At 46.7% G+C, this 26330-nt stretch overlaps 1 long non-coding RNA gene across 1 annotated transcript; it reads right to left on the reverse strand.

The window, feature by feature from the left end:
* Window positions 1–6678: 6678 nt before the first annotated feature.
* Window positions 6679–19962, reverse strand: LOC134935782 (uncharacterized). Its single transcript, XR_010180400.1, has 3 exons — window positions 19452–19962; window positions 13894–14031; window positions 6679–7102 (listed from the first exon to the last, which is right to left on the reverse strand). It is a non-coding gene; the product is annotated as an uncharacterized LOC134935782 (long non-coding RNA).
* Window positions 19963–26330: the final 6368 nt, after the last annotated feature.

Consider the following 26330-nt stretch of genomic DNA (forward strand, 5'->3'; position numbering starts at 1 on the left):
TCCGTTACTCACATTACGCCACACAGTAGGGCCCGTTACTCACATTACACCGCACAGTAGTATCCGATACTTACATTACACCGCACAGCAGAGTCCGTTACTCACATTACACCGCACAGCAGAGTCCCCTACTCACATTACACCGCACAGAAGTGTCCCCTACTCACATTACCCTGCACAGTGGTGTCCGTTACTCACATTACACTGCACAGTGGTGTCCGTTACTCACATTACACCGCACAGTAGTGTCCATTACAATACAGAGTAGTGTCCGTTACAGTACACCGCACAGTAATGTTGGTTACTCACATCACACCGCACAGCAGAGTCCATTACTCACATTACACCGCACAGTAGTGTCCCCTACTCACATTACACTGCACAGTAATGTCCGTTACTCACATTACACTGCACAGTGGTGGTTGTTACTCACATTACACCGCACAGTAATGTCTGTTACTCACATTACATCGCACAGTAGTGTCCGTTACTCACATTACACCACACAGTAGTGCCCGTTACTCACATTACACCGCACAGTAGTATCCGATACTCACATTACACCGCACAGCAGAGTCTGTTACTCACATTTCACCGCACAGCAGAGTCTCCTACTCACATTACACCGCACAGTAGTGTCCCCTACTCACATTACACTGCACAGTAGTGTCTGTTACTCACATTACACTGCACAGTAGTGTCCGATACTTACATTACACCGCACAGTAGTGTCCGTTACTCACATTACAATACAGAGTAGTGTCCGTTACTCACAGTACACCGCACAGTAATGTTGGTTACTCACATAACACCGCACAGTAGTGTTTGTTACTCATATTATACCGCACAGTAGTGTCCGTAACTCACATTACACTGCACAGTAGTGTCCGTAAATCACATTACAATGCCGCGTAGTGTCCGTTACTCACATTACACCTCACAGTAGTGTCCGATACTCACATTACACCGCACAGTAGTGTTCGTACTCACATTACACCGCACAGTAGTGTCCGTTACTCACATTACACCGCACAGTAATGTCTGTTACTCACATTACATCGCACAGTAGTGTCCGTTACTCACATAACACCGCACAGTAGTTTCTGTTACTCACATTATACTGCACAGTAGTGTACGTTACTCACAGTACACCGCACAGTAATGTCGGTTACTCACATAACACCACACAGTAGTGTCCGTTACTCACATTATACCGCACAGTAGTGTCCGTTACTCACATCATACCGCACAGTAGTGTCCGTTACTCACATTACACCGCACAGTAGTGTCTGTTACTCATATTATACCGCACAGTAGTGTCCGTTACTCACATTATACCGCACAGTAGTGTCCGTAACTCACATTACACCGCACAGTAGTGTCCGTAACTCACATTACACCGCACAGTAGTGTCCATTACTCACATTACAATGCAGAGTAGTGTCCGTAACTCACATTATACTGCACAGTAGTGTCCGTAACTCACATTACAATGCAGAGTAGTGTCCGTTACTCACAGTACACCGCACAGTAATGTTGGTTACTCACATACCACCGCACAGTAGTGTGTTACTCATATTATACCGCACAGTAGTGTCCGTAACTCACATTACACTGCACAGTAGTGTCCGTAACTCACATTACACCGCACAGTAGTGTCCGTTACTCACATTACAATGCAGAGTAGTGTCCGTTACTCACATTACACCGCACAGTAATGTCTGTTACTCACATTACACCGCACAGTAGTGTCCGTTACTCACATAACACCGCACAGTAGTTTCTGTTACTCACATTATACTGCACAGTAGTGTACGTTACTCACAGTACACCGCACAGTAATGTCGGTTACTCACATAACACCGCACAGTAGTGTCCGTTACTCACATTATACCGCACAGTAGTGTCCGTTACTCACATTATACCGCACAGTAGTGTCCGTAACTCACATTACACCGCACAGTCGTGTCTGTTACTCATATTATACCGCACAGTAGTGTACGTTACTCACATTATACCGCACAGTAGTGTCCGGAACTCACATTACACCGCACAGTAGTGTCCGTAACACACATTACACCGCACAGTAGTGTCCGTTACTCACATTACAATGCAGAGTAGTGTCCATAACTCACATTATACCGCACAGTAGTGTCCGTAACTCACATTACACCACACAGTAGTGTCCGTTACTCACATTACAATGCACAGTAGTGTCCGTAACTCACATTATACCGCACAGTAGTGTCCGTAACTCACATTACACCGCACAGTAGTGTCCGTTACTCACATTACACCGCACAGTAGTAACTTTTATACGTTACATAAAACACAGTAGCGCCCCTTATACACATTATGCCAGGTAGAGCCCTGTATACATATTATGCCAGGTAGAACCCCTTATACACATTATGCCAGGTGATGCCCCTTATACACATTATGCCACGTTGAACCCCTTACACACATTATGCCAGGTGAAGACCCTTATACACATTATGCCAGGTAGAGTCATCGAATAGGCGCAGCCACAAGGGGTCAGGTTGCAGTTGCCAGAGGTATCAGCGTGAAGCATGCACTGATGTTGGCCATGGCTTGGTCTCGGAACTCACCCTCCTCAGCTCGCCACTCACCTGGATAGTCCGTCTGTGGGATCCTGCTATGGTTCGGATACATAAAGTCCCTCGTAAGGTGCAAGATGGTGGAGGAAGCCCTGATTGGCATGAGAAGGCAGCAGGGGTTGCAGCACAGCTCCTGGGTCTTGCAGCAGTTAGAACTGTGCCTCTCTACGGTTCCGTTTGCAGCCGTTGGGCGGTTTGGAGTCTATCATAGGCGGGCGATCGCAGGTGAATGTGGACGGTGCACCCACAGAGCAAATGTGCTGTGTTCCTTGCACTGTAGGCACTACCCTATTTATGGCACTGCATCCGCAACACACCTACAACCATCCAGTAAGACGCAGCATCTCCATATGTTATCTCATCCCCTGTTACCTCCCAGTCACTGTCCAGGAATGTCCCATGCATTTATGCTACTCTGCTTGTAAATTTGTTCTGCAACTCTGTATGAACAAAATCAGGGCGCATGCACGGTGAGACTCAGATGTACCATGTCCACCGCTGAATCAGGCATTTTACATTCTTGTCCCATGGATAGTACCTTTTGAAGAGGACACAAGAGCAGTCAAAGCTGTGAAATAGGGATGGTCAGTGGCCATCGATGGTTAGCCACCAATGGTCGATTGGTTTTCCATCAGTGGCGGAGGTCTGATGTTTCTCCGCCATCAATGGCATTGACATGGCAATGTTTTTTTTATTTCGTTCACAATTTTCAGCTCTGCCCTTCAGGTGTTTCGCTTAACCCCCGGCCGTATGCAATTGCATGTGCAGTTGCGATTTCGCATGCGGTGTACTTGCGAAATATGGCGATGGCTCAGCCGCATCCTGTGCACAGAGACGCCCACTGCCAATATCTGTTGCTTATTATCAATTGCATGTGAGATCCAAAACTCGCAAAGGTCTGTGATTTATGGCAAGATCTGTGATTTATGGCAAGATCTGCGATTTATGGCAAGGGCTGCGATTTATGGCAAGGTCTGCGATTTATGGCAAGGTCTGTGATTTATGGCAAGGGCTGTGATTTATGGCAAGGTCTGCGATTTATGGCAAGGTCTGCGATTTATGGCAAGGTCTGCGATTTATGGCAAGGTCTGTGATTTATGGCAAGGGCTGCGATTTATGGCAAGGGCTGCGATTTATGGCAAGGTCTGCGATTTATGGCAAAGTCTGTGATTTATGGCAAGGTCTGCTGTGATTTATGGCAAGGTCTGCTGTGATTTATGGCAAGGTCTGTGATTTATGGCAAGGTCTGTGATTTATGGCTGCGATTTATGGCAAGGTCTGTGATTTATGGCAAGATCTGTGATTTATGGCAAGGTCTGCGATTTATGGCAAGGTCTGTGATTTATGGCAAGGGCTGCGATTTATGGCAAGGTCTGTGATTTATGGCAAGATCTGCGATTTATGGCAAGGTCTGTGATTTATGGCAAGGGCTGTGATTTATAGCAAGATCTGTGATTTATGGCAAGGGCTGTGATTTATGGCAAGATCTGTGATTTATGGCAAGGTCTGTGATTTATGGCAAGGTCTGCGATTTATGGCAAGATCTGTGATTTATGGCAAGGGCTGTGATTTATGGCAAGATCTGTGATTTATGGCAAGGGCTGTGATTTATAGCAAGATCTGTGATTTATGACGAGGTCTGCGATTTATGGCAAGGGCTGCGATTTATGGCAAGGGCTGTGATTTATGGCAAGGGCTGTGATTTATGGCAAGATCTGTGATTTATGGCAAGATCTGTGATTTATGGCAAGATCTGTGATTTATGGCAAGATCTGCGATTTATGGCAAGGTCTGTGATTTAAGGCAAGATCTGTGATTTATGACAAGGTCTGCGATTTATGGCAAGGTCTGTGATTTATGGCAAGGGCTGCGATTTATGGCAAGATCTGTGATTTATGGCAAGATCTGTGATTTATGGCAAGATCTGTGATTTATGGCAAGATCTGCGATTTATGGCAAGGGCTGCGATTTATGGCAAGGGCTGCGATTTATGGCAAGGTCTGTGATTTATGGCAAGGTCTGTGATTTATGGCAAGATCTGTGATTTATGGCAATGTCTGATTTATGGCAAGATCTGTGATTTATGGCAAGATCCGCGATTCATGGTAAGGTGTGCGATTTATGGCAAGGTCTGCGATTTATGGCAAGATCTGTGATTTATGGCAAGGTCTGCGATTTATGGCAAGATCTGTGATTTATGGCAAGGTCTGTGATTTATGGCAAGATCTGTGATTTATGGCAAGGTCTGTGATTTATGGCAAGGTCTGCGATTTATGGCAAGATCTGCGATTTATGGCAAGATCTGCGATTTATGGCAAGATCTGCGATTTATGGCAAGATCTGCGATTTATGGCAAGGTCTGCGATTTATGGCAAGGTCTATGATTTATGGCAAGGTCTGCGATTTATGACAATGTCTGTGATTTATGGCAAGATCTGTGATGGCAAGGTCTGTGATTTATGGAAAAAGCATGACTGGATCAGGACGTTCCAGGATCTGCGGGTGTCTGGATCCTACGGCCAGCCTGAGTATGCCTCAGTTTACGCAGGGTGACTGGGTCCTGTAACCATCACAAAAAAAAAACTCCCAATCAGTGAGATAGATTAATATTTGATTGACATCAGCGGCTGTTGGGAAGATGGGTCAACATCTGAAAGTCCTATACTGTAATAAGACCCCGAGAGAGAGTTGTCAGCTTAAAAAATGAAACCCTATAAAATGTACAATTAGACCTTAATGCCTTTTAAAACTTACATATGAATGATATATTATAGAATGGTCCGTGGCCGCAGCACAAGCCAAAAACACTGCAATTATATCGCTTAATTTGCCATCAGAATAATAAAAGCATTTCCATGGCAATCTGCCACGTCTCCTGCACAGCGCACATTTGACTTGATATGTCTTCCCATAGAATTCAGTATTTTAATTTCTCAAGGGGAGATTCTGGCTATTGTGCATTTGTAACCAGAAACATATGGGAAACGGCAGCTACAGTAACACAAGGATGATTTTGGCTCTGAGCCTGCGTTCTGGACCGTATACAACACAAACATACAGATCAGGACGGTAATACGATTCATAACTGAATTCTGCTCTCCCACACGTAGAATCAGATGCGTAAGATTATTGCACCTTGCTTGCACCATTCATAATCAGAGCAGGAAGCTGCAAGGTGGGGGAGCCCAGTGGTCGCAGGAAGCAAAGAACCAGAAATATTAGATTATCTGGCCTATTTTTCCAACAATTGTGGTTCTGCCTCCAAAGCTAACTTCCTGTATCACTGCATATCCTGGCATTAAGGAATGGGTTATTTTACGTGTCATCCTATCAAATATCTCTTGCTGGAACAGCAGCCCTGGTATGAAGCTGTCCCGGCAATGATCTTGGCGGTGAAGTGATACCGTAGCTATTGCTATAACGTGAATGCGTCTTCTGATGAGGTGCATGCATTTGCATAACCAGAGAATTGCAGGTCCTTGTCAGGAGCAGTAAAAGAGAGAAGGTTTGTGTCCAGGCTCCTCCTCTCTTGGAGCACAGTAGAATCTGGTACTTCTCTAGTGGAGTGACACATGACGGGCTGGTGGAGTGACACGTGGGGGTCTGGAGTCATATATGAGTGGCGGATGGAGCCATGAGAGGAGGTTGATTTGGATCGAATTGGCACTTCTTTGCAAAAAGCTGCGATTTTGCAAATGTACTAACGACCAATTCGCATGACAGTCGCAGGTCAAATTTGACTTTGCACCCCAACATCGGGCAAATAACACTGGTAACAATTCAAATCGTGAAATTGCTTAGAATCGTTTTTGTGAAATTGCACCAAAATCTTAACACAATTCACTAAATCAATTCACTATATCAGTGCAATATAACATTTGCAGAGAGAGTTAGATATGGGTGGTGTCGAAGTAAAAAATATTACATAGAAAGAACATACAGATTCTACACATATAACTTGCTATGCATGCAAATACGCGCAGCGAGCACAGCAATATATGGTAACACACGCATTTACACGGACATGCCACAGAGATGGATTCGACACTTATTTCATACAGTACATAATTATAATAATATCAAGCGCCAGACATCATAATGATTTAACATTATATAATGGAGTAATGTCATGTATGTGTATTATTGGAACGAAGCAAGATAGGCCTTATTATTTGGTATTAAAGCAAGCAGATTAATGTGTAGATTCATTTGGTACTTGTTATTAAGTTGTAGGACATTGCAACAAATAGTTATGATTAAATGTATGAAAGCTAAAATCACTCTTATTAGGACAATGGACAGGAAACTCAGGCCAGACCCTTTTGATGTCTTCAAGGCTGAACCTGTTTAGCATACGAACAGACCAGTGACTCATCATGAATGAGAAAGTTCCCTCCTCCAAACTAGATAACACATTGCTGATCACACAGTTGCTAGTTGCTGTTTCTTCCCAGACGATGATGGAGGTGCTTCTAGACCAGTTCCTGTATTTATTTACAGAGAGAGAGAGTGATATGGAGGGAAGACTTTTATATGAGAAAGATATGGTGATGTATTTGCTGAACTGTAACTGTATGTATTAACTGCTTACTGTATGAATTGTAACCATTGTAACTATATGTATAGTATACTGAACATTGTAATATATTGAATCCATATCCTTTTAGTAACAAATATATACATCAATGAGCTTTGGAACTCAGATAATGTGTGGGTGTATTGTTTTCTCTTATGGGATCCAGTGTTTTGAAATGTATAGCGCACATTCATGGCACATGGTAATAAGATGTGCAGGAGTCTGCAATATATATTAGAGCGGGCATTTTAAATATTTGTTAGAAAGCAATTTGGTATTTACAGTGGGTTATTTTGTTTCTGTGCAGGGTAAATACTGGCTACTTTATTTTTGCACTGCAATTTAAATTTCAGTTTGAACACACCCCACCCAAATCTAACTCTCTGCACATGTTATATCTGCCCCCCCCCCCCTGCAGTGCACATGGTTTTGCCCAACTGCTAACAAAGTTGCTGCTACAATCGAGTCTGAATTTGGCCCTATTTCACATACTATATAGTGCGCACACACGGTGTGATATAGTGCACTATATTGCACTCTAGACAGATAGTGTGCGATATATTGCAAACATTCACACCGTGTGTACCCAGCCTAAGTAAAATGTGAAATCAGGGTAACTAAATATGACTTCTATGCATGGCATCTAGGGATGAGTGAAATCTCTGTGAAAACGAGTTTCGCAGAGGTGCCAAATGCGGCAGTAATATCTATGTCACTTTGTAATTCTTTGGAATGATATTTCCCAATGTATTCGCGCATTTCGCATTTTGTTGAATTTCTAGTTTGCAAATAAAGCTGGAAAAAATATGGTGTCAGTTGATTCTTACGGCTTGAATGTAATAGAGAAAAGTCTGTGCAAACCATAAAAAAGTATCATTTGGGGCAGAACCAAAAGAACAAAATGTATCTAGTGAAACGCGTTAACTTCCATAAACAAATGCGTGTGTGACCGCATTAGTGCATTTGAAAATGTTGCTTAATTCTAAAGGCAAGAGTAAAAAGAAAAAGTAAACATTATCCCAAGAGCTTAAATCCACATGACCCAAATGATTATAGGATCCTTTGTAAATGACAGTATCTCCAGGATGGATGGTGATAGGTTCAGGCATACTGTAACTCTTGCATTTAGTACTCCTGCATTGTAGCACTCATCATTGGCTCAGACTCTCCAACCTCTCATGAGTTACAGTTATCAACAGGTGTCAAATGCAAATTCAGGGCTGTAATAGGAGGACAGGTGTATGCTGGTCCAGCTTGGGTCAGCACTACCAGTAGGTCAATAGTGGAGGTCAGAAAGTCACCAATGTTTAAAGGACTCATAGCCTTCTCTGAGTGCCACATGCTGATGCGGTAGCAGCTTCTTTCCTGTGAACCTGCCAACACATCCACAGTGCCACTGCCAATGACGGACTGGGAATGTGGTGCTAGGCTAAGATGTCACAGAAGATGCCACTCTCCCCCCCAACCCACACAAGGTAAGAAGCGAGGGGGTGGGTCAGCATCTTAGAGAGGGATCTTAAGGAGTGTGTGGTGTCTACGGAGGAGGGACTGCTTGCGTGCCCATGGCACCTCCTCTGTCCCTGGATGCAGCAAGTGAAGCTTTGCACAGGTTCCTCTGATGAAAAGAGAGGACACTAGGAAACCTTTGTTAGATAAATGAAAGGTATTGAATTATTTATGTACAGAGTCCTCTCCCACTTCTCCCACCCAAATTACTCAGCAGTATCAGGTTATTTTGCTCTCAGCGTCCCACTCTATGCAATGATAATCACATTTTCACACCAGTAGTCTTTAAAACACTTGACTGAAGAGCTGACATTCACACATGTTGGGATACAGTCTCTCTTCCCTGGCTTTTTCCACTCTCTCAGTGGGAAACTTTTAAGTCCTGATTCCTGAGTCGCCTGTAAACCGAACGTGGGCGCATTTTGTTGCAAACAGCGTCGCAGCTGACTTGCGCATCTCAGAGTAGCTGCGAGTCATTTCAACGCAACTCAGATGCTCCTCACCGATGTGGCTAACTGGATGGCAACTGGGCAGCAGCAATGGTGGTGAGAGAAACATCTTCTAGGCATGTAGCCTACACGAGACGGTGTAAGTGCCGTTACTAATGGTGTTTGTTTGCTGTCGTGGCCGGAGAGCTGGGTGGCGCTGGGATGGCATAGACACGTATGACTCAGAATACAGGTGGAAAGTCTCATAGGACATACAATTGCTATTTAAAATCCCATCTTAAATAGAACTCCCATCTTAGTAAATGTATCCCTATGTGTCTGCTGGAGAATCGAGCTGCGCCAGGTGAGATTGTAACTACACCGATATGGCCTTTTTTTTTTTTTTATTCAATTTTTTTACTGAATGCTTCTGTTGTGGTAACACCATCCTCAGATGGCATTGGTGGATATTCCGAGTTGTTCTCTCGCTACCAGTTTTTTAGCAGCCGTGTAAACGCTATGCCGCCTCCCACTGGGATTGTATTTTAGCTTAGCAGAAGTGCGAACGAAAGGATCGCAGAGCTGCATCATTATTTTTTTGTGCAGTTTTAGAGTAGCTCGAGACCTACTCAGCGCTTGCGATCACTTCAGACTGTTCAGTTCCTGTTTTGACGTCACAAACACGCCCTGCGTTCGCCCAGCCACGCCTGCGTTTTTCCTGGCACGCCTGCGTTTTTTTGAACACTCCCTGAAAACGGTCAGTTGCCACCCAGAAACGCCCACTTCCTGTCAATCACTCTGCGGCCAGCAGTGCGACTGAAAAGCTTCGCTAGACCTTGTGTGAAACTACATCGTTCGTTGTAATAGTATGACGCGCGTGCGCATTGCGCTGCATACGCAGAAGTGCCGTTTTTTTGCCTCATCGCTGCACAGCGAACGAATGCAGCTAGCGATCAACTCGGGATGACCACCATTATTATAATTGGCATCATAGCGGTACGTACATCACCACAATACTTGATAAATAGGTTCCCCTATCCAAAAGCATTGCTCCGAGTTCTTACCCTGGACCTGATTCAGATGGTTGGAGGAGATATTGCTGCTGCGATAGCACTAAAATGGTAATGCAGCAGCAGGGGGCGACACGTCTCCAGCATGCATTACTGATCATCTGACCCATGAGGTCACGTACGCCGGCCGCCGCAGATCGGAGCCAGATGCTATGAAATCTCTGTCCTTGAAGAAACATCTTAGCCTCATCCTTACCCAGCAATCATGGCAGCAACACGCCACCGCGCCTTCACCGGGATCCGGTCTGAAGATCGACATTGTCTAGGTCGACAATGTTTAGGTCGACCACTATAGGTCGACAGTCACTAGGTCGACATGGATGGAAGGTCGGCAGGGTTTCTAGGTCGACATGTGCTAGGTCGACAGGTCTAAAGGTCGACATGAGTTTTTCACATTTATTTTCTTTTTTTTTATTTTTTCATACTTAACGATCCACGTGAACTACGATTGGAACGGTAAAGTGTGCCGAGCGAAGCGGTAGCGGAGCGAAGGCACCATGCCCGAAGCATGGCGAGCCATGTGAGGGGACGCGATGCACTAATTTGGGATCCCGGTCACTCTACGAAGAAAACGACACCAAAAGAAAAAAAAATCCTCATGTCGACCTTTAGACCTGTCGACCTAGCACATGTCGACCTAGAAACCCTGTCGACCTTCCATCCATGTCGACCTAGTGACTGTCGACCTATAGTGGTCGACCTAAACATTGTCGACCTAGACACTGTCGATTTGATGAACCACACCCGCCTTCACCGCCCCCAAATGGCACCTTCCTGTAAAGGGCCCTACACACTGGCCGATTTTTTTAAAGATATGAACGATCTCGTTCATAAATGAACGAGAACTCGTTCATATCTTTCAGTGTGGAGACTCCTGCGATGAACGATGCGCGGCCCCGCGCTCGTTCATCGCTGGTCTCCCGTCGGCTGTGCATGCAGGCCAATATGGACGATCTCGTCCATATTAGCCTGCACTTCAATGCAGCCGCGTGACGGGGGGAGTGAAGAAACTTCACTCCCCCCGTCACTGCCCCCCCGCCGCCGGGTCGCTCGTCGGCCGTATCCGCCGTCGGGCAGCTCGGCGGCGGGTCGGCCAGTGAGTAGGGCCCTATAATCACTGACAATCTGATGCCAAAATGTGCCTGACATCACAGGCCCGTTTTACACATGCGCAGTACGAGTGCCGTAAATCGGTACTTTGCGGCATGCATCGGAGAAGCGTTGGGACCTATAAGTATACAGTATAAGACAAAGGTAAAATAAGCAATTTTGCTTGTCAAAATCCCCATTTCAGCTGTGATAAGGGCTTTTACCTTCTGATGCGTCCTTGCATTTAGGTTCCGTATCGAGTCAAATGCGCTGGAGCATGTAGAGTGCAAAACTCACCAGCTACGTCCGGGGAACTGTGGGGGTCATTCAGTCATTTACAAAGGATCCTATAATCATTGATCGCTCGCTAGCTATTTTTTGCAGCGCTGCGATCAGGTAGTCGCCGCCCATAGGGGAGTGTATTTTAGCTGTGCAAGTGTGCGATCGCATGTGCAGCCGAGCGGTACAAAAACAGTTTGTGCAGTTTCTGAGTTGTCCAGGACTTACTCAGCCTCTGCGATCACTTCAGCCTGTCCGGTCCCGGAATTTACGTCAGACACCCGCCCTGCAAACGCTTGGACACGCCTGCGTTTTTTCGAACACTCCCTGAAAACGGTCAGTTGACACCCAGAAACGCCCACTTCATGTCAATCACTCTGCGGGCACCAGTGCGACTGAAAAGCTTCACTAGACCCGGTGTAAAACTACATCGTTCGTTGTAATAGTATGACGCGCGTGCGCATTGCGCTGCATACGCAGAAGTGCCGTTTTTTTGCCTCATCGCTGCACAGCGAACGAATGCAGCTAGCGATCAACTCGGAATGACCCCCATTATTATAATAGGCATCATAGCGGTACGTACACCACCACAATACTGAAATAGGTTCCCCTATTCAAAAGCATTGCTCCGAGTTCTTACCCTGGGTCTGATTCAGATGGTTGGAGGAGATATTGCTGCTGCGATAGCACTAAAATGGTAATGCAGCAGCAGGGGGCGACACGTCTCCAGCATGCATTACTGGTCATCTGACCCATGAGGTCACGTACGCCGGCCGCCGCAGATCGGAGCAAGATGCTATGAAATCTCTGTCCTTGAAGAAACATCTTAGCCTCATCCTTACCCAGCAATCATGGCAGCAACACGCCGCCGCGCCTTCACCGGGATCCGGTCTGAAGATCGACAGTGTCTAGGTCGACAATGTTTAGGTCGACCACTATAGGTCGACAGTCACTAGGTCGACATGGATGGAAGGTCGGCAGGGTTTCTAGGTCGACATGTGCTAGGTCGACAGGTCTAAAGGTCGACATGAGTTTTTCACATTTATGTTCTTTTTTTTTCTTTTTTCATACTTAACGATCCACGTGAACTACGATTGGAACGGTAAAGTGTGCCGAGCGAAGCGGTAGCGGAGCGAAGGCACCATGCCCGAAGCATCTGCGATCACTTCAGCCTGTCCAGTCCCGGAATTGACGTCAGACACCCGCCCTGCAAACGCTTGGACACGCCTGGGTTTTTCCAACCACTTCCTGAAAACGGTCAGTTGACACCCACAAACGCCTTCTTCCTGTCAATCTCCTTGCGATCGCATGTGTGAATGGATTATTCGTTAAATCCATCGCCCAGCACCGATCCGCTTTATACGCGTATAACGCACCTGCGCATTGCGGTGCATGCGCAGTTTTGACCTGATCGCTGCGCTGCAAAAAATAGCTAGCGTGCGATCAGGTCGGAATGACCCCCTCTGACCTTTGTTCACGTCTGCAACAGCCCCAATGTGTATAAATGTAAGATGTAGGTACAGTTACTCTTTCATAAGATTTTCTTTGGTTTTTACATCATACTTGCCTACTCTCCCGGAGTGGCTGGGAGGCTCCCGAAAATCGGGTTGCACTCCCGGCCCCAGAGAGAGAGAGGGCAAGTGTCTCGGCCAGCCGCCACCTGCCTGCATGCAGCCGCACCCCAAATGATTAATACCTGTTCTACTCGCTCATACATTGGGGGTCATTCCGAGTTGATCGCTAGCTGCATTCGTTCGCTGTGTAGCAATGAGGCAAAAAAGGCACTTCTGCGCATGTGTATGCGGCGCAATGCGCATGCGCGATGTACTATTACAACGAACGATGTAGTTTCACACAGGGTCTAGCGAAGCTTTTCAGTCGCACTGCTGGCCGCAGGGTGATTGACATGAAGTGGGCGTTTCTGAGTGTCAACTGACCATTTTCAGGCAGTGTTCGAAAAAACGCAGGCGTGGCTGGGCGAACGCAGGGCGTGTTTGTGACGTCAAAACAGGAACTGGACAGTCTGAAGTCATCACAAGCGCTGAATAGGTTTGAAGCTACTCTGAAACTGCACAAAATTATTTTGTAGCCACTCTGTGATCTTTTCGTTCGCACTTCTGCTATGGTAAAATACACTCCCAGTGGGCGGCGGCATAGCGTTTGCACGGCTGCTAAAAACTGCTAGCGAGCGAACAACTCGGAATGACACCCATTGTTAGATGTTTGCTGGAAGTTTACTTTGTTTTATGCTGCGTTTAAAGTTTCCCTCCAGACAGAGCTTTTCGGCAGTCTGAGAGACCGTAGATCAGAGTGAAACAGACACTTACCGGCTTGAAAGCCCAATAACCGCAAAGAACATTTTACACTTCAATAGACTCTCACATAAAATCACGACCAGCTCTCACGAACAGGAGGCTTTAGAGTGACAATGTCGCGTTAGATCTTTTTCTCTTGGAAAGTCGCCGCTGTAATTTGATCGACAAAAGGAGCCCGTCAGGTAATAAGACCAATTTCTTAAGTACATGCTGTAATCTGCTATTCGGTGGCGAGAAATTTGTTTTTCAGTAAATACGATCAGCACGCCAACCTGCGGGGTTCCCCTTAACTCCAGACAAAGTTACTTATAGTGCTTTTAAATTGCATCGTTTACCTTCCGTGTTATATTATTAACGGCACATTATGCAGCTCCCATGCTAACTTGGCTCAGCGCCTTATTCTCTGTGCACCACTTGCAAGTGTCTTAAGTAGACTGCCTGCTCTTATATGTGTGCGTTCTGGCCGCTGCCTGGGTGAGTGAGCAGCCAAGGCGTTACTTACAGGCTTTTTTATATTTAATAATGATTGCTTGTTTCTGCTGATATGCTTTAGGTCAGTGCTTCCCAAGACCAGTCCTCAATGCAACCTAGCAGTCCAGGTTTTAAGGATATCCATTATTGAGCACAGATAGTTAAATCAAATTGACTGAGGTGATAATTAAGTCAGCAGTGCTCAAGCCTGGATATCCTTAATACCTGGACTGTTGGGGTGCCTTAAGGACAGAGTTTGGGAACCTCTGCTGTAGTTCATTAACTAAGCCAATAAAACAAAAGGTGTGTACACACGGTGAGATTTTTTCTTGAGATTTTGACTATATAGTCAAAATCGCAAGAAAAGTTAGTGCAAATCGCAAGGTGAAAGTCACCTTGCGATCCCGATGCGCGGCCCCGCCAGGTTGGCATCGCAAGAAAAGACAGACTGTGCAGGCAAGTCAATCCTTGCTAGATCGGTGTACTATCTAGTTCATCTCACATGTCAATGACATCTCACATAAGCCAAAATCTCACATAAGCCAAAATCGTAAGCACACATAGTCCATATCTCAAGAAAAGTTACTCAAGATCTGTGCTATCTGGGCTCCAGGGAGTTCAAGGGAAATCGCAAGTAAAAATCGAACATAGCAAGGATCTCACCGTGTGTACACACCTTAAGAGACGCAGTGCCAGGGCATATACAGGGCCGGTGCTAGGTTTCTAGGCGCCCTAGGCAAAGTTTCACTCTATTGCCCCTGCTTACCCAAGTCCGTGTTCTGTAGTTACACGTCCCAAGATCCCCCAAACACACCAACAGTAAACAGTATTTCCCACACTCCTTCTGCACAACTATGGATGGCGACACACTTTGCACAAAGAGATGGACTACAAGCAGTATTACAAACAATGGTACCAGCACACCGTCAATGATTAATCACAAAGAACAATAGTAGTACTGCACAGGTGCTATCTCTATGTTGAACCTTTGGAGTCAAATATATGGTCTTATAGTTTAACCACTGATGGCGTAATCCACGGTGAGAGTAAAGGTGGGTACACACTTTGCGATAAATTAAACTATATCGCTCATTTTGACCCATCCTGAGCAACGTTGGTTACTTTATCGCCCAATGTGTAAGCTGCCGCCAACGAGCGATGCGCGGCACCGTGGGTCGTCAATGACCCTCGGTGTCGGCCGTGCATGCAGCTCAATTTGGACTCACTGTCCAAAACTGCATGCTCCGGCCGAAGGCAGCATGACATCACTGTATGATATCATTAGTGATATCTTCAGTGGGGGAGATTCAATTGTTTGAAAAGTCAGTTGGGAGTCTGTTTTTTCCTATCTAATAGACAGGAAAAAAACAAAAACGCAACTGACTTTTCAAACATTTGAATTCCCCCAGTGTGTATGCCCACAGTCGAGCGGCCCGGCCCGGGAGGGGAAAAACTAGGCGATGTCGCTCACTGAGCACATCACCTAGTGTGTACCCACCTTTATGTATAAGCTATTAAATAATCAGCACTGCCTAAATAAGCTGTAAATTGGATTTACTATAGTAAGCCCATCAATGGAATATACACTTCAAGTTATATACTGTAGTTAGAGATAACTGGCCTGATTTTGAGTCACATGCATCTCTTTCCGTTGATGCACACAGGGTTGTCATCAGAAATTGTGGGGCCTGGGACTGACAAAATAGGCAGGACACCTGCCTAAATAGCAACATTTATCTGTAAAATCCCAGTGTCATAATGAAGCAATATGTTTATCTTCATCCACTATTAAACTTAAATTATGTTTAGCCTGAAACCCCCCAGAACAACATTACTCTCGATAAGCTACACTATATGGTGCATCATGCAAAGAGGAGATTGCTCATCGCCATGTTCAGCAGGCAGAAGGGGAGGGGTGCACATGGAAGATGTGCAAATATGAACAGTTCCTGGGAGATGCTGCAGCTACTCAGGGTAGCCGATTCAGAGGGCCGATGCACAGGGACAGTTGTTTTAAAAAATTCCTTCCCAAGCATCTGCCACTATTGTTGTGTAGCCTGGTGCAGCAGGTATAGGTGCTAGGAGCCACAGGCGGACCCCCTTTTCTGTCCGGGCCTGGGACTGCAGTCCTGGAAGACCCCCCTTGGTGGCAACCTTGGATTCACAAAGTGCATAGCACGTTTTACCATACAGAGCATGCACAGAAGAGAAGTTCAATCATATGCGGATCCGCCAGTGAGCACTTCAAAGTAATTGAGTAGCTAACCACCAGTGTGGTCAACCTTTGACGTGTTTTTCCCATTACAGAGGGCTTTATCAAAGAGAAAGTGATCCAAGGGTGCTCCTATCTCCTTTTATAAGGGCAAAGATATTCAATTACCATCAATTAATTAATTATTTAACGTGTGTAAATGGTATGTGTTCAGGATCCCGGCTGTTGGGATACCGGCAGCTGTAATACCGACACCGGAATCCAAAAGCCGACAGTCAAGATCCCGAAGGTAAGTATGAACTGCCGGGTTAGCTTTAGGCTGCGGGACGGGGGGTTAGGTATAGGCACACTCCGGCAGGGTTAGGGTTAGGATGTGGGGTGGGGGAGGTTAGGGTTAGGCTGCAGAGAGGGGGGGGTTAAGGTTAGGCACTAAGGGGGGAGTGTTAGGGTTAGGCTGTGGGAAGGGCGGTATGGTTTAGGCACCACCGCGAGGAGGTTAAGCACCAATAGGGGAGGTTTGGGTTAGGCTGCGGACAGGGAGGGGTAGGGTTAGGCTGCAGACAGGGGTGGTTAGGGTACCCTGTGGACCCTTGTCGGCATTTCCGCAATCGGGATGCCGGCGTCGATATACTGACCACCGGCATCCCGACCGCCAGCTTTTCATACTAATCCCATGTAAACACGTATAGCCAGTATTAAGTGTACTCAATGTTAGTAAATTATATCAAATAGTATAATATATGAAAAAAATAGTAAACATTTGGGACATTCTAAAAAAATATAAATACATTATCCCTTCACGCACTACAAGGTCAGACGCATCCCTCATGCACTACAACACTCAAAACTCCCCCCATACAACGCCCAGGTGCACTGAAACACTCAAACCCCCCCTACAACGCCCAGACGCATCCCCTCATGCACTACAACGCCCAGGCGCATCCCCTCATGCACTACAACATCCAGACGCATCCCCTCATGCACAACGCCCAGACTCATCCCCACATGCACTACAACATCCAGACGCATCCCCTCATGCACAAGGCCCAGACGCATCCCCACATGCACTACAACATCCAGACGCATCCCCTCATGCACTACAACACCCAGACGCATCCCCTCATGCACTACAACACCCAGACGCATCCCCTCATGCACTGCAACACCCAGGCGCATCCCCTCATGCACTACAACGCCCAGGCGCATCCATTCATGCACTACAACACCCAGACGCATCCCCTCATGCACTGCAACATCCAGACGCATCCCCTCATGCACAAGGCCCAGACGCATCCCCACATGCACTACAACATCCAGACGCATCCCCTCATGCACTACAACACCCAGACGCATCTCCTCATGCACTACAGCGCCCAGACGCATCCCCTCATGCACTACAACGCCAAGACACATCCCCTCATGCACTACAACACCCAGGCGCATACCCTCATGCACTACAACACCCAGGCGCATCCCCTCATGCACTACAACGCCAAGACACATCCCCTCATGCACTACAACACCCAGGCGCATACCCTCATGCACTACAACACCCAGGCGCATACCCTCATGCACTACAACACCCAGGCGCATACCCTCATGCACTACAACACCCAGGAGCATACCCTCATGCACTACAACACCCAGGTGCATCCCCTCATGCACTACAACACAGAGACATATCCCCCCTACCATATGCTATAACACCCAGGCACATCCCCTCACGCACTACAATATTCAGACACCCCCTCCCCCCCCTTCACCATACACTACAACACCCAGACACATCCCCTCATGCACTACAACACCCAGGGACATCCCCTCATGCACTACAATATTCAGACCCCCCCCCCCCCTCCATATACTACAACACCCAGGGACATCTCCTCATGCACTAAAATATTCAGACCCACCCCCCTCCCCCCATATACTACAACACCCAGGGACATTCCCTCATGCACTACAACACCCAGACGCATCCCCTCATGCACTACAACACCCAGACGCATCCCCTCATGCACTGCAACACCCAGGCGCATCCCCTCATGCACTACAACGCCCAGGCGCATCCATTCATGCACTACAACGCCCAGACGCATCTCCTCATGCACTACAGCGCCCAGACGCATCCCCTCATGCACTACAACGCCAAGACACATCCCCTCATGCACTACAACACCCAGGCGCATACCCTCATGCACTACAACACCCAGGCGCATCCCCTCATGCACTACAACGCCAAGACACATCCCCTCATGCACTACAACACCCAGGCGCATACCCTCATGCACTACAACACCCAGGCGCATACCCTCATGCACTACAACACCCAGGCGCATACCCTCATGCACTACAACACCCAGGAGCATACCCTCATGCACTACAACACCCAGGTGCATCCCCTCATGCACTACAACACAGAGACATATCCCCCCTACCATATGCTATAACACCCAGGCACATCCCCTCACGCACTACAATATTCAGACACCCCCTCCCCCCCCTTCACCATACACTACAACACCCAGACACATCCCCTCATGCACTACAACACCCAGGGACATCCCCTCATGCACTACAATATTCAGACCCCCCCCCCCCCCCCCCCTCCATATACTACAACACCCAGGGACATCCCCTCATGCACTAAAATATTCAGACCCACCCCCCTCCCCCCATATACTACAACACCCAGGGACATTCCCTCATGCACTACAACACCCAGACACCCTCCTGATGCACTACAACCCCTCCCCTTCATACACTACAACACACACACAGCCCTCATACACTACAACCCCCCCCCCCCCCCCTACATACACTTCAGCACACACACACCCCCCTAATAAACTACAACACCCAGGCCAACCCCTTCACAACAACTCACCAGTTGCTGCTGCACATGGATCATGCATTCTCTTGCTGCACTGCAGTCTGGAGCTCTATGCAATACGTGCACACACTACTCCCACCTCCTCCAGAGCAGAGAGCAGGTCCTGCCTTGTGTGTGAGAGATCTGAGGCTGAGAGGAGGAAGAGCAGATAGAGGAGCTAGGACGGGGCATTCACTTCATCATGTGCACACGCCCCTTAGCTGCCTGCTGTCTGTGTCTGATTACGCTGTAGCTGATATCTCAGTAGATCCAAGCGCCTGACCACCAGTGTGGGGTGATGGATTACAGTGGGGTCGGACTCGGACATACTGTAGGGGCGGCTGTGGCTGATAGGACCCACAGCTGCCGATGTCATGTAAAAGTAGGACAACTTTACTTTTTTGTGGAAATGATTATGTGCCGCCCTCTGGTGGCCGGCGCTCTAGGCAGCTGCCTAAAGCTGCCTAATGGTAGCGCCGGCCCTGGGCATATAGTAGCGCACTACCCTGTTTTGCTTTTGTGCGGTTTGTCCACACCGATGCGTTGTGCAATGATTTGCAGGGATTGTGGCAGAAATTTGATTGCCTCACTGTCACTTTCTCATACCTCCCAACTTTTCGTGGCTGCCTGAAAAGGGGGCGTGACCTATGCAAAAGGGGGCGTGGCTTTAGAGGAGGGCCCACGATCGCGTGCCACTCCCCCATTTTTGTCACTGAGGGGGCATGCCCAGCACTCTCTGAGCTGCTGGCATGCCCCGTCTGCACTGAATAGGCGCTGGGCGTGTGCGCACAGCATCTATTCACCGCTGCTTTGCTAAGCAGAGCAGCGAGTGCAGTAGCCTTCCAACTGCCCCCCCCCTCCACTGCGGGACACTGCGGCTCGTGGGTGGGACAGCGGGAAAGTCCCCAAAAAACTGGACTGTCTCGCGAAAAACGGGACAGTTGGTAGGTATGCTTTCTTACTGTTACATGGTATAGGCCAGGGATGGGGGAACCTTCGGGCCCTCCAGCTGTTGTTGAACTACACATACCAGCATGCCTTGCTACAGTTTTGCTATTTGGCCATGCTAAAACTGTTGCAGGGCATGCTGGGATGTGTAGTTCAACAACAGCTGGAGGGGCTGAAGGTTCTCCATCCCTGGTATAGCCTATCACTGATAAGACACTTCCTTCACTTGCTTCATCAGGATGTGTTTGGCATCCCGGCTGTCAGGTGTGTCTGTGCTAAAGTCACAATTACGCAAATACGCCTTTACTGTAGTGATGAGCGGATTCGGTTTTACTCGGTTTTACTCGGTTCTCAAAACCGAATCTTATTGGCTATCCAAAACACGTGACATCAGTGAGCCAATAAGATTCGGTTTTGAGAACCGAGTAAAACCGAATCCGCTCATCACTACTTTACTGTACTCTTACTACATTTGTTTAGGCACCAAAGGGGGGAGTTTTGGTTAGGCTGCGGGGAAGGATAGGTTAGGGTCAGACTGCAGGGAGGGGGTGTAGACTTAGGGACCAGCGGGGAGGGTTAGGCTGCGGAGTGGGGTAGGGGTGGGGTTAGGCTGCGGGGTAGGGTTAGGCTGCGGGGTGGGGTAGGGGTGGGGTTAGGCTGCGGGGTAGGGTTAGGCTGCGGGATGGGGTTAGGCTGCGGGGTGGGGTAGGGGTGGGGTTAGGCTGCGGGGTAGGGTTAGGCTGCGGGGTGGGGTTAGGCTGCAGGGTGAGGTTAGGCTGCGGGAGAGGAGGGTTAAGGGTAGAGTGGGGGAGGGTAAGTATATTTACTGAACCCCTGTTGGGATTCCCTCCATTGGGATGCCGCTTTTAGTACTCTGGCCGGGCACGCGTATCACACCCGTAGGGGTCACAGGAGATTGCAGTACTGTAGAAATGACAAGTCAGATGCCAGGCAACAAGCTGCACATGGAGAACTGCTGGAGATAGAGAAGAAGAAAGGCATGGACAGTGCAGCACCTTCGCTGGGTCATCTCTATCATGCTTTAGTTGCTACCACCGTGTAACGGATTTGCTCTAGTTATAATACATATAAAGCCAGTTATGAAATGTACATATATAAGAGCCTGTGCATTTACAGAGATGATTATTACACATACAATAACTGAAAGGTTTACACTGAACTAAGGGTTCTATGTATTAAGCGTTGGAGAGAGATACGGTACCAGTTGGGAGCTGATTGGTTAGTACTTTATCTCTCTCCAAGACTCAGTATATAGACCCCTAAATGAGTCCAACACATACTTACCTAGTATGTATTGAGATGATGCTTGCCACTTCGAGGGCTGTCCTATCACGTCATTAGGCCCCGTCCCATACATTGAAATGTCATAATTAACTGGTCAGGGGGTGGGGCTTAATGACAAATGGAACCCCGCCCCCTTCACCCAGCGCCGCAATTATGCAGATTTCCCCCCCCCCCCCCCATCCTGCCATTTCACTAGGAAGCGGGTGGTGTGCGGATGGGGTGTCCTCTCCGAAATCTTGGAAGTCTTCGGCAACTTCAAGTATGGTCCAACATGGAATAATTCACGTCTCTGTAGCAGGTTGCTACCTGAGCAAGCAGAGTGTGAATAACAGGCTTGCACACTTGATATACAGAAAAGGCTTGGCAAATTCACACAGTGGGGCTGATACTTAGTCGATGCTGAGTCTTTTGCTGGCCGCCCTTCTCTGATATTATGCAAATGGCGCTACAAAGCCTTTCCCCGTGCATCCAATTGTGCAAGGAGTGAGACACTCATTGGCAGTGCCCATACACGCTGTAATACTGATTGGCGTGTCTTTAGACGCCACCATGGGTTGCCGCGCGGAAACTTCCACCAGCCCTATGCAGTAAGTTTGGCCTCCCGTGTGTAGCTGGATGTAGCACAGTGCATAAGAGAAAAACTTACATTGGCAGCGCGCATACAACTCATAATCAGGCTCAATGAGGCATGTAAAGGAATCTTACAGTTGCCTAACCGACTGCATTTCAGCTATTTGTCCCGTGATGACAGAGTAACAATGGAAAACAAATGGCTCATTTACAATTTGGGATTTGCTGCATAATTAAAACACCTGCTATTATAAACAGTAAGTGCTACATGTATTAGAGTTTACACCTACAAATTGTTGACATGTAGTTAACTGGTTAAGCGTGACAAGGTGTCTCTGTGCTGAGTGTTACTGTGCATGACTCATCAGCCACAATCACATCACTTGTCTTAGTCACCCGACTTAAAGGTCAGGCTGGTTAGACTGCAGGTGCATGTTGTTTACTTGGCTCTAAAAAAAAAGTGTCTGCATATGCGCAAGCCTGTCATTGTGTTACTGGAGTATTACAGTGCTGCACGGCTGTACAGTTCATAGCCCAGGAGAGACTGATACCTTATCATATCGACTGCTGTTTATCTTCTATCACCTGTATCCTGTTATCCTCAATTAAACCTACTTTGGTTTGGAGTCAACGTGTGGACCAACCTCCTTGCTCACATTAGCTTCGAACCTACCACCTTGTAGGCATCTGCCAATACAAATGAGGCAAACTTGTTATTGGACTGGGCCCTAGTCTTTCCACAGCCTAGAAATGCTACAGACAGCCCTAACGTGGAAGTTGAATAAATAATTTTTCTTTATGTTATTTTCCTGGGAATTGTTGGATGTTTACTTCGTCATTTAGCTTTTAAAATAATTCTATTACAGTCTAATGATTGGTAGATTTACAGCACCTGTGTACTTTGTCTTTGTGTCTTGTTTTTCTTTTAATATGACATCCTCGAGCATGAAGGTAATTTGATCAGAAGCTGAGCCGCTGCAGTGACAATGGCTGCCCGGGGCCACAGGAATACATTTCACTTCTTTACAAAAACAGAGTTATTTAAATTGCAGTGATAAGGAATCCTCTGCGTGGTCCGGTCCTCTCAGCCCTGTTATCTGTGAGTACTACACGTTGCCTGCAGTAAGTGGCTCTAGCAGGAGGTTCGGATTCTGTAAATAGCAAGAGATAAATGCATGAACGCTGCTACAGTGCCCCCCTAGCGCTTACTACACAGATGCCCTTTTTGCACCTTTTGTTTCCGAAAGCACAGTATCTGAAATATATCATGTAATGGATCGATACCAGTGCTGCGTTGTGTGATGCCACTCAGCGTTGTGTGATGCCACTTACTACAGGGGCTGATAGGCTGGGATAGGTGTGAAGTGCCTGAGTACTGTATATTATTAATGCTTATATAGAGGAACCTTGGTTACAATGGCCCTCATTCCGAGTTGTTCGCTCGGAGATTTTCATCGCATCGCAGTGAGAATTCTCTTAGTGCGCATGCGCAATGTTCGCACTGCGCATGCGCCAAGTAACTTTACTAAGAAGAAAGTATTTTTACTCACGGCTTTTTCTTCGCTCCGGCGATCGTAGTATGATTGACAGGAAATGGGTGTTACTGGGCGGAAACACGGCGTTTTATGGGCGTGTGGCTGAAAACGCTACCGTTTCCGGAAAAAACGCAGGAGTGGCTGGAGAAACGGTGGGAGTGCCTGGACGAACGCTGGGTGTGTTTGTGACGTCAGCCAGGACCGAAAAGCACAGAACTGATCGCACAGGCAGAGTAAGTCTGAAGCTACTCTAAAACTGCTAACTCGTTTGTGATCGCAATATTGCGAATACATCGGTCGCACATTTAAGAAGCTAAGATACACTCCCAGTAGGCGGCGGCTTAGCGTGTGTAACTCTGCTACATTCGCCTTGCGAGCGAACAACTCGGAATGAGGGCCAATAACCGGAAAATTACACTGGCTCGCTGAAGTGTTGTTTTCTTTCTCCAATTTAGTATTAGCTGAAGTGTCTGTGATCCCATCTAACAATTTGGATATAAGGGGTAAGAGGTATTATTCACATTAGAGATTCGCGGACCCTCGTTTTGGTTCTGATTCATCATCGGGTTTTGGTTCTGGCAAAACCACCCTAAAGTGTTTTGGTTTGGATTCGGTTTTTGGCTCAGTTTTGTATTCCTTTAAAAGCGCTAAAAATCAATAACCATTGATTATAACTGCCAACAGACCCAAACTGACACTCCGTTCCACTCGGAACACCGAAGTTATTCCGAACTGGGACTTGATTAGACTAGGAAACCCTAAATTTAGGTGTGTTTGTATTTGAGGAGAACCGAACCGCTCATCTCTAATTCACAGTGATGTTAATGAGTCCTAAGCAACATTGGAAAACACCTCCAAATACCCCCAACAGCTCATTTTGTGGAGATTTATGTCTGTGGAAACCTGTAGGATAATTAGTGACCCAGCCAAGTAAAATAGGTCACCTGTACATGAATATAGACATTATTATGTCTGTATTGTTGTTTGTCGACGTGCGTGTGCATTGCGGTGCATACACATGCACAGTCTATCACTGATCGCCCGCTGTGTGAAAACACACAGCAGCGATATGGTCTAAATCACCCCCTATGTCTGTATATGGTGTAATGGATGTATTATGGTCATAGCCAGTGGTCAGGTAATATTGGGGATGTAGTGTCTTATGGGGGTCATTCTAAGTTGATCGCTCGCTAGCAGTCTTTAGCAGCCGTGCAAACGCATTGTCGCCGCCCACTGGGGAGTGTATTTTCGCTTTGCAGAAGTGCGAACGCCTGTGCAGCAGAGCGCCTGCAAAATCTTTTTGTGCAAAACAAGACCAGCCCTGTAGTTACTCTTCGTGTGCGTTGATTCTAACGACGGAGGGACGGCTTTTGACGTCACACACCCGCCCATCGAACGCCCAGCCACGCCTATGTTTTTTTCAGCCTGCGTTTTGCCAAACACTCCCTGAAAAAGGTCAGTTGCCACCCAGAAACGCCCACTTCATGTCAATCTTAAATAAATAAATAATAGAAAGCGCTGGTAACCGTGTAAAAAAAGGCTTTATTTTTATTTGACATATTCTATTTATTCTTTTTCTAAAATAGAGTTTATATCTCATACATGTATAAAATCTTACCATACAATATACAATATTCATAAGCCATATATTACAGTTTTTATCTCATTTATCCTAGTTCAGAAATGCATTAGTTTAGCAGCTTTAATTATACTGGCATTTTCAGCTGAGCCTGGATAAATGACATTAACTTGTTACAATTTGGTCTATCCTGACTATTCACAACTAAAACAGGCACTGTTTAACCACTGACTGAGGAAGCCGCCGATTACTGGAAACAGGCGGAGAAACGCGTTTTATTACAATCAGAGGATACCAAGGGATAATTCATAATCCTTTCTCTTTGGCTGTGGAACCTATTTCAGACCTCCAGATAAGGACCCGTTGAAAGGAATTTCGCTACCAGGGCCGGGAGTGTACGGATCAAGGTTCACAGGAAAGATATGGTAATATCCAATTTTTAGCTCACCAAACATGGCCATGTTTTAATCACCATATTGGAGCACAGTCTACTATACTGCGAGCTTTAATTTAAGCGACCACTAAGAACTTGGTCTATATATAAAAAGGACTGATCTGAATACAAGCTTTAATTAATTGCCGGCAATGGATCAGAACTCGTAGTGGTTAAACAACAACGCCTCATGATAAGGTGTTCTAATTACACAGCTGTGGACAGTCTCTCTGACAAATATATTGGGGACATATTTTACCTTTTTAAAGTGGTTAAACAGTGTCTGTTTTAGTTGTGAATAGTCAGGATAGACCAAATTGTAACAAGTTAATGTCATTTATCCAGGCTCAGCTGAAAATGCCAGTATAATTAAAGCTGCTAAACTAATGCATTTCTGAACTAGGATAAATGAGATAAAAACTGTAATATATGGCTTATGAATATTGTATATTGGGGGTCATTCCGAGTTGTTCGCTCAGTAAAAATCTTCGCATCGCAGCGATTTTCCGCTTAATGCGCATGCG

Source organism: Pseudophryne corroboree, chromosome 6, assembly GCF_028390025.1.
Source record: "Pseudophryne corroboree isolate aPseCor3 chromosome 6, aPseCor3.hap2, whole genome shotgun sequence".
Taxonomy (NCBI): domain Eukaryota; kingdom Metazoa; phylum Chordata; class Amphibia; order Anura; family Myobatrachidae; genus Pseudophryne; species Pseudophryne corroboree.